This window comes from Apteryx mantelli, chromosome 4 (assembly GCF_036417845.1).
Source record: "Apteryx mantelli isolate bAptMan1 chromosome 4, bAptMan1.hap1, whole genome shotgun sequence".
Classification (NCBI taxonomy): domain Eukaryota; kingdom Metazoa; phylum Chordata; class Aves; order Apterygiformes; family Apterygidae; genus Apteryx; species Apteryx mantelli.
Genome location: NC_089981.1, coordinates 76,005,998 through 76,024,948, shown reverse-complemented (window position 1 = coordinate 76,024,948; position 18,951 = coordinate 76,005,998). Strand labels below are relative to the sequence as shown.

Below are 18,951 nucleotides of genomic sequence, written 5' to 3'. Positions count from 1 at the left end.
TAGAAGTTGCTGGAGGGAATAGCACGATGGGCCAAAAGAGGGGGGATGTTTTCAGATATTTTTGTTCAGTTAGGTTATTTAGTATGGTAAAGATTCAAGCATGCTAGCTTTCACTTTAATGGAGGTTTCAGCTATGTTTAGCTGGCTGGATTGAAGTATGTGTTGAAATAAAATCTGAAAAATACATCCATGTCATGGCATGCCTAGAGATAGAGCTGGGATCTTGGCAAGGGGGCAAGAAGCCCAAACCCTGAAATAATTTGTAATCTGTACATTGCTGTTTCCAGTTAGAGATGGTCTGAGCTGTATGCTGAAGTTGGATCTGAATTTTTAAATAGGCTTCTAATTGTGATATTGTAAATAACTTAAAAATAAAACACATTATGTCCCTCTGTATAGAAAAGTGAACATCTTAATGACATTTTTATTGTAATTAATACAATGAACTTGAATATCATACTTCACCATAATGATGCTGATTATACAGTTAAACTGATATATTGTTTCAGAAAATGAGCGTTTTAGTGGTTGTTCTTTAAAAGAAAGAGACAGTCTGAGGATATTGAAGATATCAGGGGATCTGTATTTTTACCACCAGAACATAGTAATGTTCAGCACTTGGTAAAGTAAGGTAGGACATACCATGATGCCAATGTGTTAAGCGACAAGTGTTTTTGTAGGCGTGGGCTGTTTTGTTAGTTCTGTCTGTGCTCTGATGTCTGAACCAGGGTGAATTGCTTGATTCTCAATTAGGAGTCTTAGGTCTATAAAGTGATGTTAATATTTTTATAAATGAAGACTGTATTTAAAAATATATGAATAAAAAAACCAGTGCACTAGTTTTCATCCTTTATGCTTGAAGGAAAGGAATTTGGAAAAAAACTGTGTGGGAGTCTTCAGGAAGACCTAAATTCAAGTAAAGAAATGAAATGACAAGAGTAGGATGGCAAAGTGGTGGAGTTTACCTTGTCCATTTATTTATTTTTCCTGCAGAGTAAATATTTTTACTCTTCTAGTCAGAGTTGTCTAAGGAGCTGGTTTGTAGGGGAGGTGGAAAGGTTATTAATTGTTGAGAGTGAGTCTGAATTGTTTCCTGTGTGGCAGCTAGTAAACTATCTTCCCCTGAAGATCAGCGAGGTGTTTACGGTAAGAAGCCTTCCTCCTGCCGAAGACAGTAAGCTTTAGTGAAAGAGCAGGGAAAAGAAAACAGTATTCTTAGGTATTAATCAGTTCAGGATTAACAAGCTGATAAGTGATAGTAATTGTGAAATACATAAGCTTGTCTTTGGGATGTTGACTTATATATTGCCACTCTTCTTTGCCCCTTTAGCATTTTGTGTTATTTTCGCTTTAATAGTTTCTTACCAGAAGTTTATACTTCACTTGAGGCAGTTCTGGTTTTAGTATTTAACCAGGTTCAACTAAAATGAAAGAAGTAATGTCTAACTCTCTACTGATAGTACTTCCTACTTTTTTAGTAGTTCTAAGAGTATTTTGAGCATACCAGGTCAGAATATTGTCAAGACAGTGTTCTTTGATTCTAATTATAAGACTCAATGTCTTTGGAAGTTGCTTCCTGGTAATTAGCTGAATTTGTTAAAATCGGTGGATTTTATAAGTGGATCAAATAAACATTTAGCTAATTTTAGTAACTACTTTTGATATTACTCTGCAGCATGGCTGTTTCTCAGTATCAGAGTAATATTTATATACCATAATTTTTCTGTAACCTAAAAACAAAATGGTTTAATAAATTTTGCTCTTTTCAGAGTAGTTGCATGCAGTGCATACAGCAGTAGTGCTAACTTCTCTTTTTTCCAGATGCTTTAGACTTGCAATAATGTTGGTGAACCTATGATGGTACAGTTTTTCATAGCAAACAAAGAATTATGAATTTAATTCTGGCTGTTGTTTGCCAGCAAACTTATTAGAGGCACTTCAGCTTCCTGGATCTGGTTTCAGAGGTTTAAAAATGTTTTAAGCAAAAATAAAGTGTAAAATATGTGAAAGGACCAGTCAAATCTATAAATAAAGCACATTAGGAGTTTTTGATGTTACCTTAAAAGTGCCCTGTTAATGCTGTCAGTGTTAGTCTGTGGATCTGCAGCTAGACTGAAGAAGCTTGTACTGTAGTAATTAAACAAGTTCAGTGCCCAGGTTTTTTAACATTGCTTTACATTCTTGCTCCTGCTCTTCCTCTGCCATAACCTTCTTTGCTCCCTTTTTCTGTTTTTAGCTTCTCTGTCCTATATTGGCTCTTGCCTGCATCTCTTCCACCAAATGACTATTCCAGTTCTGTCCCTGTCTGTCCTTTACCCCTTTTCCCACATTGTTCAGCAATTCTGCTAATCTTTTCTATACCTTACTCCTTGGAGTGCTGAAGAGGTATCACTACAATCTTGCTTTCAGTTCTGGGATCTGTTGCGCAGGCTAAAGCAGAGTACCTATCAGATGCAGGAAAAATTCCACATTGTCTGTCTTTGAAACATGCTGAGATGTGAATGACTTTGAGCGCAGCTTTGTCTCCAGTGAGTGCATGGGAACAGATGTTTAGATGCCTCAAGGCCAGGTCTAGGTGATACAATGTTGTAAGACAAAAGGTAAGTTTCTGAGCCTCTAGCTGCTGATGTCCTAATAAGAACCAAAATAGAATATTACTTCTAATTTGATTCTTCTACATTTCAGAAGAATTTTTGAGCCCAAGGCAAAGTTAAAGGCTGTCAAATGCATGGGATGAGATTAGTATCTACTTCCTGTTATGTTTTACTCTCGGATGTCTTCTCAATATTTCTGAAGGACCTCTGCTGGAAATGACTGAACAACTGTGCTTGAGCTGCCATGGCTTTCAGCCAGTCTGTTAATGTAGGCCAAAACTGTCTTTGTAGCTGAAGATGGACTGTAAATGTACCAGTTATAATTAGCTGCTTTGCAGTTGTTTCTGTTAGCATGCCAGCAACCTGCACCTGAAAGAAGGGGAGTGCATCTCTTGGGCTCTTGTGTTAACACTTTGATTCTTTTGCATGTGGGACAATTTTTAGATTTTGCTTTTTTATATATTTTATAAATATTTATATATATTATGTATGTATAAAAATGTGTGTATATATATGTTATATAACATATAGGGGGAGAGAGAAAAATACATTTTAGGGTATGATAGTGTTGGAATTATGCAACTCACAACAAAACTAAATCTCTCTCAGTGCAAGCATTGCATGTATTTCTTAATAAGCAGTTAACAGAAATAGCAGAATCTTCCTTTAAAAGTCTTTAATGCTATATAACACTAGTGCCCAAGTCTTCATGTAGTGTTGTTTTAGTGGAGTGGAAACAGAATATATTCTGTGGGTTTCCTCTTCCACAGAACCTGCATCATAGGACCGGTACTTCCCATGTGCTGGATCTCGTTCAGCAAGCCTATACTGATAATAGTTTAAGGGGATATGAGTTATGAGGAAGGGCAGTAGGGGAATAAATGGCAACCAAGGCATACCCTGTTTCCTTCCCCAGTCAATCACTCAAGGATGAGTGGTGGGAGGGGAATGAGCTTGAGTAGCTGTGGGTTGGAACCACTGTGGTTGTCTTTGCGCCTAGTCCTAGAGACGTTTGTTGGTTACCCTTACCTGATGACAAAGCTTATAGATGTAGCCACATAACTTCAGACACTGGGAGAAGGGGCTTTCAGATTTTTTTTTCTATTGAAATATTTCAAAGAGTTCTGAAAGATAGTTTTGCAAATTTGCCTGTTGCTAATTCAAGTCTCAAGTTTCTTGGTGTCTGCAGTTATGCTTGTGAATGTATATGAGCACATGTATCAATGTATAGAAATGTTAACCTGGAAAGATGTTTGTACTGCTCCCTTGATTTATTTTTCTCTTTCAAAGTTAAAAAAAATTTAAAAAAAAGTTCTACCAGAACCTTAATTCTTCCAGTCAGCAAGTAAAGTTCCCAATCTGTGGTCTATAAAATGTCAGAAGTTGGTCTGTGAACAGATTGGGGGGGGGGGGGGAACCACAAACATTATCGTGTGTGCAAGCTTCTTTTTAAGAAAGGCAGTGCTGCTCAAGGTGGTTTAAGAATTTTTTTTTTCCATGATTAAGTTATTTGGTTAAGAGATGGCTGAGAAATACTGTTTCTGCAGATTGGGAGCAATCCAAACATTCAGGAGAAGAATTGCACACCAATGGTAGTATGTAGTCTAGCAGATAGTAGATAAAATACTATCTGCTCATATAGGCAGAAAGGAGGACACCATAGTTGTCTGAAGGGGTGTTCCTAAAGTTAAGAGGTCTCACAGAATGGCTGAGGTTGGAGATTGTCTAGTCCAACCTCTCCTGAAAGCAGATTGCTCAGGAGCTTGTCCAGTTGGGTTTGAATATCTGCAAGGATGGAGACTCCGCAGTTTCTCTGGGTAACCTGTTCCAGTGTTCAATCATCTATACAGTAAAAGTTTTTTTTTTCCATGTTTAAATAGAATTTCCTGTATTTCAGTTTGTGCCCATTGCCTGTTGCCCTCTCAGTGTTGTTCCCTCTCAGGAACCACTAAGAAGAGTCTGGCTCTTTTTACCCTCCCTCACCCACCTCTCCCCCTCTGCCTCCCCTTCAGGTATTTATACACATTGATAATATCCCCTTGAGCCTTCTCTTCTCCAGTCTGTGCAGTCCCACTTCTCTCAGTCTCTCCTTGTATGACATATGCTCCAATCCCTTAATCATCTTTGTGGCTCTTTGCTGGACCTGGTGCAGTATGTCCATGCCCTCCTTGTGCTGGGGAGCTCAGAACTGGACATGGCACTCCAGGTGTAGTCTCACCAGTGCTGAGTAGCAGGGAATAATTAACTCCCTCAACCTGCTGGCAACACTCTTAATGATGCAGCCGAAGAGGCTGTTGGCCTTCTTTGCTGCAAGGATGCTTTGCTGGCTCATGTTCAGCTCCTTGTCCACCAGGACCCCCAGGTCCTTCTCTACAAAGCTGCCTTTCAACTTGTCGGCCCCCACCACGTGCTGCTGTGTGACGTTATTTCTCCCCGGGTGCAGCTCCTTCCATTTCCCTTTGAACTTCATGATGTTCCTGTCTGCCCATTTCTCTAGTCTGTCAGGGTGCCTCTGAATGGCAGCACGACCATCTGGTGTATCAGCCACTTCTCAGTTTTGTATTGTCTGCAAATTTGCTGAGGGTGCACTCTGTCCCATCATCCAGGTCAATAATGAAGATGTACAGCAGTACTGGCCTCAGTATTTACCCCTGGGGTACATCACTGATGACTAGCCTCCAGCTTTATGCTGCTGACTGCAACCCTTTAAGCCTGGCAGTTCAGCCAGTTGTCATTCTACCTCACTGTCTGTTTTTCTAATCTGTATTTCTTCAGTTTGTCTGAGGATGTGATGGGAGATGGTGTCAAAAGCCATACTAAAGTCAAGATAAACAATATCCACTGCTCTCCTCTTGTCCCCGGAGCTAGCCTTCTTGTCTTAGAAGGCTGTCAGGTTGTTCAGGTGTGATTTCCACTTCCTAAATCCATACTGACTACTCCCAGTCACCTTTTTGACCTCTCTCTGGAAATGGTTTTCAGGATCATTTGCTCCAACGCCTTCCCACAGATTGAGGTGAGGCTGACTTGTCTGTAGTTCCCCAGATCCTCCTTTTTGCTCTTCTTGAAGATAGGAGTGACGTTTGCTTTCTTTCAGTCCTTAGGAACCTTGCCTGATTGCCACAGCCTTTCACAGATAGAGGCCTTGTAGTGACATGGGTCAGCTCACTCGGCACTCATGGATGCATCCCATCAGGTCTCATGGACTTGTGTATGTCCAGTTTGTTTAAACATTCCCTAACCTGATTCTTTTCCACTGAGCATAAGTCTTCCTTGCCCTGGACTTTTTCCCCTGGTCTCTGGCACCTGGGATTCCCAAGGGCAGGTCTTATCAATAAAGATTAAGATTAAAAATGTATTGAGTACCTCAGCCTTTTGTCCTTTGTCAGCAGCTCCCCATTCCCATTCAGCAGCAGGCTTGCGCTTTCCCTAGTCTTCCTTTTGCTGCTGTTGTACCTGAAGAAGCCTTTCTTGTTGCCTTTCGCATCCCTTGCCAGATTCAACTCTGGGTAGGCTTTGGCTTTTGTAACTCCCTCTCTTCATGCTTGCACATAGTCTCTATATTCCTCCTGGGTCACCTGACCCTGCTTCCATCTCTTCTCTGTGTGGGGGGTGTGTGTGTGTTGTTGTGTTTTCTTTGTTTTGTTTTGTTTTTTTATGTTTGAGTTTAGTCAGGAGCTCCTTATTCATCCATGCAGGCCTCCTTCGCTTGACTTCCTGCACATGGGGATGGGCCATTCCTGAGCGTGGAAGAAGTGATCCTTGAAAATCGCACCTATTTACAGTTCTTAAAACGATGGAGTTGTAACAGAACAGTTTGCCTTCTCATTCTTCAGTTTTTAATTTCTGATTCTTGGAAGAGGTGAAAATATTAGGCCACTAGAGCATATCTCATGAAACCAAAACAGATGCCTGAGTTAGCAAATACTGAGTTATCCTTTTATAACAAGTCTCTGGTTCCAGGCAGCTATACAAGCTTTGTATTGCAGAAAAAAGAATGAAGCATCAAATGTTTAGACAATAGACTATGTTTTATCATTCTGGAAGCTAAAGTCCAAAGGTGGAAGCATTCTGTTTAGGTGTGTGGATAATTTGACATTAGATTCTTCTACCTGCATAGACAGTATTGCCAATATATTCTTCCATTGACTACTGACAGAATGAAATAGTTTGATGTGTGTTTACAAAGTTGAACTTCTTAATTCTTTAAAACCAGTAACAAAATGTTTATATCTTACAGTCTTGGCTGGTGCCCTACGCCTATTTAAAAGTTAATTCAGTCCTGCCAGTTGAATCCTTGATATGTAAGCATTTTTTAATGTGTCTGCATAGTTTGGAGGAGTTTTTTTTCATTGGACATGCTCTTAGGAAGTATCTACAGTTGTGTATTTAAAACCCTTTGACTGATTTATCCAGCTCAGTTTGGATCCTTTCATATAAACAAAACTGACTTCTCAAAATAAGCTCACAGCGTTCTGGGTCGATGTTCCATTGCCCTGTAAGGGTGGTGACCTCTGGCTGATCTGGGAACTTCCAGGTGGCATGGATAGAGCTACTGGGGTTCAGGAGCTTGATGAGACTGCACTTCAACAGTCCTTTCTTGGTACTCATCCCTAACTTTTCTGAACCAGCACAATTTTTCTAACTTCTGCCACCCACCATGGAGGAGAACACTGCCTAAGTTTTGATATTAATGTTTGGAGGCTGCTGTGAATGTATTTATGATCTTGCAATTGAATAACCTTTACTTTGGAAGCTACCTTCTCCAAATAAAGTGGGTCTCAGCAGGAAGCTGCATGAATGATTCCTCCCCCCCAGAGGAATTCTGTTTCTGGAATATTGTTTTTAGACTTGGAGGAAGTCGCCCAGGTTGGCTGGTGGAGAGGGAGAATGGCTGTCTGCTTGGGATGACCAGCACCAACATTTCATCTTTCACTTTCCTGTCCAGAGTTGTACTGATGACATATTAATACATTAACTCTTCTTAAAATAGAGATGCATCCTTTCCCTCTGGGGCATGCTGCACCTGATTCTGTCAGTCAGGAGCAAATGAAATTGGTTGTCATACCAATTTGAGAGGTTTTGTGTGCTGGTACAGTGAAGAAGCTGATACAGTCATTGTAAAGCTTGAAAAGTTGCAGAAAATGACTGCTGGATTTTCATGGGGCAGTCAGTTTTGGATTGGTGTCTACTTTCTGCTCCTTTTTCTGGAAGTCAGTATTTAAACAATTATTTCTCAATTTGCTCCTGGCTGATTCTTGGGAATAATATGGTGAGGTCTATAAGGGTTCATGAAACCACAATTTTTCCATTTCACTGCTCTAATAAAAAAAAAAAAAAGTGGCATTCCTGCTTGCAAGACAATGACAGACAGTGTTGTGATTCCCTCCTGTCCCTGTAGGATGCTTGGTTTGTGCAACCTGTTCCTCTGGCTTATTAAATCTTTGAATGGATGCCTGAATATGAGAAATTGTCCAATTGTACTTTGAGTATGGGCATTGGAAAGACTAAAATGAAACAAGAGCTTCCTAATGTAATAACTGCTTACTTTATTTTGCAGTGTCTCAGAATTAGTCTCTGTAAGTCTGCTGGAGGTAGGGGTGCAAAGTTTTTTTGCTTTTTCTTTTTTTAATAATGATACGACTAGCCAAAGACTTATTCTGTATACTGTAGCAAACTGAGGTCATAGTCCTAAAGAAACTGTGTATGCCTACTTTGAAGATGGGAAGTTTAATGTAGTAAGGTAACTTTAGTTTTTCCACCAGTGTTTCACTCTTTTATGTTTAAGAAAGCAAAATTCTTTGAAACTTTGAGGAACGTTTTACCTTTTGTAAAGGATACAGCTTCTCCCCCCCCCCCCCCAGAAAACTCTCAGGAATGTCAGATCAGGTTAATAATAGGAACCTGCTTTGAGCAATTTTCTGCAGACTTTTACCCTGACAGTATGTGACACGTTGTCCTAAGGAACAAGACTTGAGTATTCTAGCTTTGGAAAGTACTGCTGCTCCCAGAATGCACTTTTCTCTGGTGGATAGAAATATTACACCAATATCACCTACAGCAAGATGTCAGGAGCTGCTTCTGAATGATATAGTCATTAACTGTGTTCGTGTTCCCTTCTGTCCTTTGTGTGCTCTCTAAAGAAGAATCCTTTGGTCATTTCCATCCTTATCCTGACTGGGATGTCCTCTTTCTCTTGATTTAGAAATTTGCCAGATTAGTAGACAATAGTTCTATTTCTGGGAGTAGCAAATCCTTAGGTACAGGAACTGGTAAGCAGAATATTAACACTAATGCCGCTATTGTCAGAAGTCACGCTGCTGCTTTTTCTCTTGTTCTTGAGATTGCATCGGATAAGAAATTCTTACTTTAGGCTGATGAAGATAAACTTCATCTTGCAAGTGTTCTGAATGTGGTTTGGTGGTTAGTACAATCCCCAGTTCGTTGTCCTTCACTGGACAAATCAGGGAGAACGAGGGAAATGGTGGTGTTCCTGGTGAGGGAGGTAAGGCCCTAGCTACGGCAGCAGACTTTAGTTCTGAAGTCTCTCTTCTTGAGCTGTTGCACCTTGCTGTGGCGCAGAAAGCCATGCACATCTTAGAGGAGATTGAAAGGTGCTGAATCTGCAAAGCCCTGGGATTTTTGAAAATCAAGACACTGAAATCTGAGGTCAGTGCAGTATCTATATGCTGGCTTTGCAGAAATGAGATGGCCCTGGGAAAATAGAAATGCAGGTAGCTGGGGAAAAGGAACATTGAAATCTCATTGTGGAGGAGTCGGAGACATGAGATACAGGCTTTAGTTTCTGGGATTCATAAGGGTTTTATAGAAATGGATGCAGCTCCTTACCATGTGAACACTTTGGACTATTGCTTGTAGGGTCTGGCAGTCTGGTCAGTCCTAGTCTGGCTGTTGGTGCCTGCCTGGGGGTGGAAGGTTTAGGTGAGTGACATGGCTGGGGATAGGCAGGGTGGGAAAACCAAGGGTTTTCAAAGGGCGCCTTACAGTGGTAAGTATACTTCTTGAGGCAATCCTTTTGTGGAAAAATGCTATTCAATCTTTTTCCTTTAATACATTAGAGTAGAAGATTTTGTTCAGAAAGCAGTGCATAGCTCAGGGTGTCAGTGGTTTTCCTGAATGTGTTCTGGAACTGGAAGGGGCAATGTATTTACTCTGTAATGTGTTTGCCAAAATAAATGTTTGTGAAACATTTTTTGCTTTGGTCTGTTTTCTCACCTGCAAGCATGCCAAAAATGTGCTACCAAATAGTTCTGCCATAATTATTCTGAATCACAAAAATTAAAACTTCTGAGAAGCTGACTGCAGTTTACAGTGGCTTATAGTCTGTGTGCATTTTATTTTTTTTACCTTATTCAACCTCTGAAAGCTCAGGTGTGAAGTAAAGTTATACTTAATGTTGCAGTATCTTTCCTGTACCTGATATCTCAAATGCCTGTATCAAAAGCTTTATTTTTAAAAACCACTACAGTGTTACTAGTTTGACTGGACTGGGAGGAGACCCTAGAGTTGTCAACTCTGAATGCCAGAAGGTGAAAAGTGGCTCAGAGGAACCTGCTTCTTCACTTTCAAGGTCTGTGATAAAATGACCAGAAAATTGTCAGAAATTTAGCTGAAATTCCTAGTCACTCCTTCTAGAATAATTACCGTTTTAACCACAAAATGGGGAGTGGGCTTAAGGCAAGTGGATTTGGAAAGCCTTCTAACTCTTAGCAACCCTAAATTACATCATTTATCAGGCACTCTTAGCAGAAGCTTAAACTAAAATTATACTCTACCTGTTGTACTTAAACGTTGTGAGAAGTTCCTTTCCGAACTGTCATAATAGCATTCTTTTGGGTTTCAGAAGTGCTTGGTCTGCCATGAGTATTTCCAAGGATACCAGAATTATGGTATCTTGAAGTGTGATGTAACTGGGCTTGAGGGCCATGATCTACTCAGCCAGGATTCCCCAGGAAAAAAATATATATATATATATATTTATATATTTTATATATACATTTATATATTTTATATTTGTATTTTTATATATTTTTATGTTTATATATATTTTTATATTTTTTATGCATATATATGTATATATGCTCTGCTACAGGGCAAGTCTGTAATAATTCTGTTAGGAAAGTTTCTTTTGAGCTATTAAGAACAGAGGTGTTCTTTTTTCACTTGCATTGTGATATATTCATGCACTATGAACCATTGCAGTATCATACCACTTAATGAAGATGCTTCTGTTTTGTTCAAACTTCACGTGGATACGTATGGAATTGAATGGTGGTAATGCTGGTAAGAATGACCAGTGGTGTTGTGTGCGTTTTCATGACTAGCTAATGTAACTCCACACCCACAGCAGGAATGCAGGTGGGTGTACTATCTGGATATGAAGAAGTGCAGCATGACAACGTTCCCTACTACTCTGGACTCAGTTCTCTTTCAAAATACTATCCAGTGTTTTTCAGAATTGTCTAAGGCACATGAATCATTTAAGAGATAGATCTCCCCTCTCTCCCCCAACACCCCAAATTAACAGCAAACACGGTACCTGACAGATATTCCCAAATGCCCTAGAACAGTTTAAGAAAAGGCACACATATCTACTGGAGTTCTCCTCACTGTTAAGTTCTCATAATTCATGCAAGTTTGTACTGCAGTTCCTGGCCAAAGCCCAGAAGTCTTTTGCATGAATTATGCTTTGAATATGCATTTTTGTTTACATTATCTTGGGTGTGTTTTGTTCTTTATGAGCTAATAGTAATACTAAGTGCTACCAGTCAAGGTGAAGTGCCAGCGTCACCACTTTTTCAGTGCACCTTTAGTGAGCTAATCTGCTATGGACAGAAGCTTGATGAAACAGCTGTGCTTCACTCTTGGCTAGAAAATAGTACAGCAGTTATCAAAACTTTTTAGATCCTGTTTTGTAAGAACAGGGTATTCCAGGAAATAATGTAGAACTAGCCAGTTTCAGATATCAATAAGTTCAAGCAAAATTTTAATTATGTCCACTGTGTAGTGTCAATACAATGTCCAAATACAGGTTCTTCAGCGTTTTGGGGGCTCAGCAGTGGCATTGAAACATTCAACCAATTTAAGTTGTTATAAGATGTGCGTGTATAATGAAACTGATTTTGACTGCAAGAATCACATGTGCTGTCAAATAGCATAGCACAGATCTTAAAGCTTGTTGAATCTTTTAATGCTATGGATACCTTCTTTCCTTCCTACTTTTCATTAAAAATATTTCTAAAACACTTTTTGTTTTTTTTCTTCATATAAGTATAGAGAAAGATGCTTAACGTGTTTAAGAAATTCACCTTGACCCACTTCAGTCCCTGGGATGAAGAGAGGTCAAATAGGTCTCTTGTTTTAAGTGTATTATGTATGACTGGTTCTAATTTTTACAGTAAATGGTTTGCAATTGCAAGGAATGAGGAGAATAGGAGGTCCTTATGAATGAAAGGGTCATGGTATCTTCAATATATGGTTATAGATATATCATCTAGCTGTTTGGATGAGAAGCCTCAAAGTTTGGGTTGGTTACATTTCTAGAAAGGCCTGGAGAATGTGGGGTAAGCACTCGTATAGAAAGTGCTGCCTATGCAGCGATGGGAGATGTAAGTGGTCAGTATGATGGCCCAACAGGAGCAGCCTAGCAGGCAGTAGTAAATTATACCAGAGTTGCGATATGTGTAGAAAGCAGGAGGTAGACAAAGGCATTAAGACAAGAAATAAACAGAACTGTTAGGATTTTTCACTGCGTAGAAATAATCATGGTCCCACTTGCTGTTAAGTTGCTTGAGGGCATTCCGCTTAGGTGGAATTATTGTTGCAATTAAACAGTAGTCCTTGGCGTTAAGCATCTTTAGCTTTAAATCTCTTCCTTGGAGATAGTCCAGTTAATTGGAATATATGTTATTGCCTAGTTTTGTATTATTTATATGTCATTGACTATAATGCAATTAAAAGAGGACGTAAAAAAACCCAAAACTTTACAGTGATACTGAAGCATTTTGGGGTTTGGGGGAGTTTGTTTTGTTTTACTGTTCAGCCAGGCTCAACTTATGCTCTAGCTGTTATTTGAAGCAGACCCAGCAATATAGTGAGGGTATTCATTACCTCCAGGGTCTGTGAAAGAGGAAGAAGCTTTAAAAGTGTGTTGAGGTGTCTTTTCTGCATATCTTAGAGAATTTACACACAATACTAAAAATATTTATTTGTTGTTCTCTCCCCTCTTTTTTTTTTTTTTTTGAAGGAAGTAATACATGGGGGAATGATTGATGTTTTTGCTAGGTAAAAGGTTAAAGAGGTTCCACATCTTGTTTGGTTGTTAAAATTATTCTGGTTGCTAGTGATTAGGAAGCACTTATACTGAGGGGCATGTGAAATGAACATTTTGGGCTCTAAAACCTGTTTCCATTGGAACAATGTGTGCTTAGATACCACCATCCTGCAGTCTTTGATTTTACCCTAGGATCTGTCAAAATTTCCAAGTATATCAGTTGTTTTGAATGGGGACTGAACTTCTTCTCTTAGTTGTTCACTTTGTGGCAATGTAATTGGTGTTACACTGTTTTGTTGCATCTCTATTAAGAAAATACATAGCCTTTGACACAGTATTGCTGCATTTTAACTGTTGCTAATGCCTTTATAGTCGTTAGTAAGGGTTTGTGTTACTATTGTCACTTAATCTTGTTCTAAGTAAAGTACAAGAAATACTGATAAAAGATCTTAGTCTTTGATCACGTAAGCCATCATTGATATTAATGTTTCTGGAATGAGAAGAGTGGCAAAGTAGGAGAACTGCAGTTGTGCATACACAGTTGTAGTGTCTGTCCTGTATTTAATCCTGTGACATAAGTATACTCTTACTGTTTGAGTATGCTAGCATGGTTCAAGAGCTTGCTGTCTGAAATGACATGTACTAAAGTGATTTTGAGCGTTCTTGGCCCATTGCAATGGGAAGTAAAACAAATTATGTTAAGCCATCACAGGAGCTATTTGTGAAATTTATGAAATCTTTGGTTTTATGGGATTTTTTGGAAAATAGTTTAAATACATATAGGCAAAGGTAGCATGTATCTACTAGTTTATGAATTAGTGTATGAACATGTGAAATTAAATATTATGTGGTAGGTTACTTCCTGATGTACGTGGGTAGGCTGATACATAAAACCAAAATTACCTGTATAACTATAGGTCTTACTTTGAGCAGTGACATACTGTTTGATAAAAATTTGGCAGACTGTTAACATTTCTGTATTTATGGTTTTTGGAGTTTATTTTGGGGTGTTCTCTTAAGTGAGCCTTAGGGGTGTGCTTTTGACAAAAGCTAATCTCATTCCTTTGGTGGGCCAAACCTTGTTAAATTTTTTTTTGTATCTGCTGAGGGGGTTACTTTGGGGATTGCAGCAAAACATTCACAGTCATAGCGAACAGCTCTTCCAGCACAAAGCATGTAAGCAGTGTCCTCAGAAACAGTCAGAATGTACTTTACATTTGAGTTTATTGAAACACAAGTCAGTCGCGTGACTGTCTTATGCCTTAGTCAGCAGCCCAGCTGTAAAACTAAGTAAAAGCAGCATCTTATTGAAAAATGGATGCTTTGCATGAACTGGGTTTTCTGAATAAGTACCAAAGCAAAAATGTTATCTCACAATGTTTTTGATGTATTTAGTTGATGTTAACTGTTTTTAAAGTGGTGACAACTGCATATGCTGTAAATGTACTCAAACCCTTCCTGTAGAAAGAGAAATAAGTATTAATTTGGAAACACATGTGAATGTAGGCATATATGTGTGTGTGTGTGTGTGTGTGTGTATATGTAAATAAATTTTTTTGCCAGCAAGTTCTTTTCATTAGTGAGAACTAGAGAAAAAAATTCACAGTTGATTTGATTTTGACTTCTGAGATTAAAGAGTGCTGGTGCATTTAGGTAACTTGTGTCATATAAATATGTGCATTATTTTGTATGCATCATAATACTTATTATAGTAATCTTAGCTTTTTCCATTTAAATCTTATATTAAATAGGGAGAATTGAAAGAAGCCCTTTTTTTCTAAATTTTGGTCTAGAGAAAGTGAATTGTGTCTATTCTCCTCCTGTTCAAGAACATGATCGCTCTATTTGGCATGGAGTAGGTTTGTTGGCTTACTGGGTTTACAGCTGTGGTAGATTTGTCTTTGTACTTTGTTATTATTCTTAATTTAAATGATACTTATCTTTAAAAGACAACATTTACATACACGTGTAGCATAGACTTTCTATTTTTCCTTCATTAAAAAGGAGTTTTTGTGTGGTTACTTACTACTTACAGGAGTTAGTGTTACTGCAGTATCCAGTTAAAATGTGCTAGTGCTGTGCAAAACTGTGATAGTGGCAATAGCACTGTATTGTTGCACTCTACATTTTCCATTTCTCCTCTCCTATAGTTCTAAGTTGTTTAGAAAGATAGCTTTTTTTATGCTGAAAATCAGGCAAGGTGGAAATCATAAAGGGTGAAATTTTTTGATTACAATCATACATTAAATGGAAATGATAACATAGTTCGAGTGCTTAGTGAGAAGAAAAAAACTTATGGCAATGACAGGCATTCTGTTTGCGCACCAGTAATTTCAGTGGTGGCTACAGGAACATACATCTTTATATTTCAAAGACAGCTGCACACACATATATTTGTACTTTATCTTCTAATACAAATTTTAGTTATAGTCAGAATGCTAATATTAACATTGATAGAGAATTAATATATGACTAGTTGGTTCTTAATATATAGTGCAATCTAACTGACCATTTCTTGATATTAAGCTTAAAGTTATGTACGGGTATTTTTTTCTTGAGATACTAAGTATGAGTGATAAGCCCTAACTGCTGTTAGGAGAGAAAAGGGAAAGAGTACAGAACCAGTTGAATATGAGGAGCAACAAATAAAGAAAATAGAGGTGGGGTTGAAAATCACAGCCTTAGGCAGAGCAGAGCAACTTCACTATTCCTCTGGGAGATGGTGGACGCTGTTCTGTGCTGTTCTTTATAAGGATGTGACGATATTAGGGACTGGTGAGTGTTTTTTGTTGTTGTTGTTTTTTTAAATCAAGTTGTTACCTCTGTGTGGTAGATGGTTTGCTGGAAATGCCAAGAGAAGATTGAGGAAGAAGCCCTGTGCCTTTATGGGGTTTCAGATGTGGGAAGCAGACATTAAAAGGGAAGGGAGGAATGGCAGGTAGAATCTCATGAAGAAACTGGAAGAGAACTGCAGCTTGGTATAACAATATATATTTGTGCTGGTATCTCCCTCTTACTGCAGAACGTGTGTTTCAGAGCTGTGAGCTGCTGTTGGAGACAGCTTGATGGTCAGGTGAAAAATCTAAGCATGGCAGTCCTTATTTTATACAGAAGAGAGTTTACAGTTTCTTAACTGGCAGGAAGGAGCTGAATTTGAGAGGTCATGTGACTACAGCATAGTTTGGGAACAGCAGAAGAACCTGGGGCAGCATGTATTTGCAGGGCTGTGCATTGAATTGATTTTTAAGTACAGCATCTAACCACAAGAAACAGGTGTATCAAAGCTAGTTCTTAAAGAAGGAAATAATGTAGGTTATGGCTAAGGGAATTCCTAGGAAACATAAATTTACGTTTTATTTTGAATGGAATGCGAGCTTAAGTGGAAGCCATATGGGTAATAGGTTCCTATAGAAGGTACTTTTCTGTCATTAATCTTTTCACGATTATTTGTAGGTGATTTCTGTTAGCAACATCATCAGTGTTAGGTAGTACTAAAGATCCTGTAAAAAATGGGCTTTCTTGTTATGAGCACTTTACAGTCACAGGAGGTCCCTCTTTCAAAAGAGCTTACAATTCAAATGGAGGGACAGAAACAGGTTGGAGAAGGAAATTGCGCAAGCACAGGAGCTGTGTGATGGCATTGCATTTCGTAGGGCTTCTGGGGCAAGTTTATAGAGGAGGTGGAAGGAAATGAAAAAGGAAAGGCCAGTATCAGGAGTGGAGAAGTGAAGACAGCAAGGAGAGCAGGAGTGGAGTTCAGCAGAGGTGAGAGGTTGAGCAATGGGGGAAAGGGATTGAATTAATAACCAATTAGTCATTTACTTAGTGGGAACATCTAGATAAATACCTTAGGAATGATGAGAGTGTTAATGTGGTTTCTAAGTGACATGGTGTAGGTGGTTTTCACAAGCAAACATAGTGTTCATTGTAAATGTATAAACTGATTTTTTTTAAAGATCACAGATCTTTTCCTCCACCCACACTGTTCTGACACTTCTTGATTTCATGCTTTCTATTGGCTATGAGATGTATTTGTTTTTTTACTTGCAGCCATAAGATTGAAGTTTAGAAGAAAAAGCTTCATCAGTGGAAGGAAAAGACCAAATTCCCATTAAAGCTGGTCTTATCAAATGTAAAATTGTGTTCTCCTACATATGGATTGAAGAGCTCCTGTCAATTGCCTGTAAGCATTAAACATGTCCGTTAAGCCCCTAGCTGCTCAACTTATGTTAATACAAGAAGATGATACACTTCCTTAACTGCAATAAAGGGAAAAATTACTTAGTCTAGGCAACCAAATTAGAAAAAAATTTGCAAGCCTGGTTTGTGTACATCCTACTCATTTGTCCGCCCTCTCAGTACAGCCAAGGAATATATCCCACACCCACCTACTGTACTCACCTTTCAGTGCTCTTTGCATGGCTTGAGAATTTCCTTATCTTCTTGTCTGCCCTTGTTGACCATTATCTGTTCTTCTAATACTAATTCTAGATTTGCACCCCTCACCTTCTGTGCTAGTATATGCCAAGAAGATGCGTGGGGTGGGATCTGTTATGTAATGATAGCATAATGTAATTAGCATCTACAGGGGTCTGAATTAAAGCAGATACAAGATACTGCATTAGAAATACACTGGGTCCTTGAAGCAGAGTTAAACTTGAATGGATGTCTCAGCTGTGGGAATTCCTAACTTGGTTATTATTTAAAAGCTCAATGATTTTTTGAGTAGCTGATTCATGGCTTTGTAAAGTAAAAAGTATAGCTGAAGGAAGCGAGGCTTATGGGATCATGTTAGTTCTATCTGCTGGTTAGTTCTTCACACCTTCACCCATCAACTTTTTGGGCATTTTTGATCAAATTTGACAGAGCTGGAAAACTCAAACATAAGTTGGCCCACTTGCTAGGCAAAAAACTGTGTTGAGAAGAGTGATGTGGATATTTCCTGAAGAGATGAGAAGGATAACTGAGAGTATTATTGGGATTTTGGGACCATTGAAAAAAATGCATATGAGGACAGAAGATGCAAATCCAGAAGAAAGCAATCTTCATATATTCCTCCTCATATAGGACAAATTGTTTAAAACTAACACAGCTAAATACTAAAAATTAATACAGTGGCTACTCAGCATAATGATTATATTCACAGTATTGTAACATAGGTTGCAAGCTTGTATTTTGACCTGATGACTGAGATGTAGGTACCTTTATAGTTCCTTATGATGGATTTTTTTCTGTCAGACTTAACTACAGCTTTACTAATGTAGTGCTGCAGTGAATTTCTTGCTGATTGTGTAAACGTGAACAGATGGGATATTTCTTTTTTATTAATGATTAGAACAGAATATCTTTATTTTTTCTGAAGTTTTATCTTGGAAGTTCTGTATTTTTATCATCCAAGCTTGGCATTGTTTCCTTGTGGAAGTGTGGTACTGTGATGCTAATGGTACTGTTCTGTGGTACTGTTCTCTAATACTATAAGTATTAGCTTTCTTAAATACGATGTTTAAGCAGTCATATATTAAAAAAAAAAAAAAGTAATGGCAATTCTTTTGTACTTCTTTTGAAGTGTTTTGCACAGACTTCTCATGGCTACATTCTAAACCTGTTAAGTGAACATGCTCACTTTATAGAGCTTATAAGTCAAGAGGGAATGTTTTACAACTCTTAAAGAATATTTCTGTGTGTGACGCTGAAACAGAAGTTCAGAGTCTGACACAACAGAACTTCTCTTTGACAGCAATATTAAAGGGGGAGACTGATCATTTAAACCCCTCACTGCCGCTCTTCTTTGCAGGATTCTTTTTTGCTAAGCTAGCTGATACGCTTATGTGGAAACATGGCAGTGTTGCGTATTACCAAGCTTATTCATCATTGGTGTCAGTGTACTCTCTCTTGCAGAATGCTTTCAGGAATTTTCAACAAAGTTCATTTGAAAAGAACCATGGCCCAGTACTTAGAAAATACTAACTGGAAGACAACCAGAAAAGCAAATGTAAAAACCAACCAACCAACAAAACCTGTCTTCACTTGAATGTGGACCATTGCTTCTTCAGATATTTATATGAT

The 18,951-nt window shown here is 38.5% G+C and overlaps 1 protein-coding gene across 3 annotated transcripts in view; it reads left to right on the top strand.

The window, feature by feature from the left end:
* The window catches only part of SETD3 (SET domain containing 3, actin N3(tau)-histidine methyltransferase), a 63,846-nt gene that overhangs the window by 1,463 nt on the left and 43,432 nt on the right, over positions 1-18,951 (top strand). The window contains exon 2 of one of the 3 annotated variants that reach the window (XM_067294950.1): positions 16,936-17,068. The exons of the other annotated variants lie outside the window; for them this stretch is intronic. The gene's annotated coding sequence lies outside the window, so the exon portion shown is untranslated. The remainder of the gene's footprint in view (positions 1-16,935; positions 17,069-18,951) is intronic. 3 annotated transcript variants of the gene reach the window in all.